Source organism: Oncorhynchus nerka, linkage group LG7 (genome assembly GCF_034236695.1).
Source record: "Oncorhynchus nerka isolate Pitt River linkage group LG7, Oner_Uvic_2.0, whole genome shotgun sequence".
Classification (NCBI taxonomy): Eukaryota; Metazoa; Chordata; class Actinopteri; order Salmoniformes; family Salmonidae; genus Oncorhynchus; species Oncorhynchus nerka.
Window position 1 is genome coordinate 43316965 of NC_088402.1, and position 2113 is coordinate 43319077.

The following is a 2113-nucleotide window of genomic DNA, read 5'->3' on the forward strand; positions in this document are numbered from 1 at the left end:
CTTTCTATGGCTTGTTTTTTTTTTTTTTTAATTAGGAGAGAATTTATTTTTCAAGTAACAGAAAGTGAGAGGTTGTAATCTGAATAAAGGGGGGGGGGGGAATAAAAAGTCATTTGTAGATCAATTCCAGTCATACTTTATCAAAAGCCTTTTCAAAGTCAGCTATGAATGCCAGGCCTGGTTTCCCAGATTTTTCATAGTGTTATATTGTTTCCAGTACTTGTCTTCTATTATCTCCAATGCATCGTCCATGTAAAAAACCTGTCTGATTAGGATTAATCATATCTGACAATACCTTTTTAATTCTATATATTTTGCTAGAATTTTTGCATCACAACACTGAAGTGTAAGGGGCCTCCAATTTTTTAAAATGGACTGGATCTTTATATTTACAACTTTGGTCCTGTTTCAGTAACAATTAAATCAGACCTTGTTGAGTATCTGATAATCTAGCATTTTTATAGGAGTGCTCTGAGTACATAACAAAAAGGTTTGGTATACCTCAACTGGTATGCCATCCAGCCCTAGAGTTTTCCCAGACTTAAATGCTTTAATTGCATCAAGCAGTTCCTCCTCTGTAATTTGGCCTTCACATGAGTCTTTCTGGACAGCTGTTCATTCTACATTTATTAATAGAAAAGAAATTCCTTACAATTATCTTCGGTTGGTGGAAATAGAGGAGACTGAAACGGAAACATAATGCTTAAAGTACTTTGCTTCCTCTTTCAAAATATTGTTTGGTTAATCATGGGTGACTGACATTTGTTACAAGTTTCAGTAAATTAGTAATTGGTAGCATTTCTATGTTGAAGAAAAAATATTCCATTCATTTTGCTCTATTATTATAATAAATTACACCTTAATAAGTTAAGGGCCCCAATCGCCCCAAAGCTTACTCACATAATTATCTCAGTTTGTTACAGTACCTCTTTCTCTTCCCATGTTCCATTGCAGTCCATGCTGACACACACAGGCCCTCCTGTCCAGCTCTCTCCACTCTTACCATGAGTCCCGTTCTTCAAACCAATCCAGGATTTTGTCTCGCTATCTAGAGTCTTTCACAACACCAGACTGACAACATTACTTACATCCTTCATTCCTATACATTTCAAAGCAATAATATGCTAATCTTTATGCAACACTTAACTGCCACCTGTTATAATATATTTATGTATTTAATGATATATAATATTTATTTATAAATACAGTGCATTGGGAAAGTATTCAGACCCCTTGACTTTTTCCACATTTTGTTACGTTACAGCCTTATTCTAAAATGGATTAATCTACACACAATACCGCATAATGACAAAGCAAAAACAGGTAAATGTTATTTGCAAATGTGTATATAAAAATAAAAAATCACATTTACATAAGTTTTCAGACCCTTTACTCAATACTTTGAAGTACTTTTGGCAGCAATTACAGCCTTGTCTTGGGTATGACGCTACAAGCTTAGCACACCTGTATTTGGGGAGTTTCTTCCATTTTTCTCTGCAGGTCCTCTCAAGCTTTGAGGTTGGATGGGTAGCGTCGCTGCACAACTATTTCAAATAGAATAAAATTTTATTTGGCACATACGGCCAATCGAACAGGTGTAGACCGTACCGTTAAATGCTTACTTACAAGCCCTTAACCAACAATTCAGTTTTAATAAAATAGAGTTAAGAAAATATTTACTAAATAAACTAAAGTAAAAAAGAATACAATAAAAAAAAACATTAATGAGCCTATATACAGGGGGTACCGGTACCGAGTCAATGTGCAGGAGGACAGGTTAGTCGAGGTAATTTGTAAATGTAGGTAGGGGTAAAGTGACTACGCATAGGTAATAAACAGTGAGTAGCAGCAGGGTAAAAACAAAGGGGGGATGTCAATGCAAATAGTCCGGGTGACCATTTGATTAATTGTTCAGCAGTTTTATGGCTTGGGGTAGAAGCTGTTAAGTAGCCTTTTGGACCTAGATGTGGCTCTCTGGTACCACTTGCTGTGCTGTAGCAGAGAACAGTCTATGTATGACTTGGGTGACTGGAGTCTTTTGACAATTTTTGGGGGTCTTTTTTGGGGTCTGACACCACCTATTATACAGGGCCTTGATTGCAGGAAGCTTGGC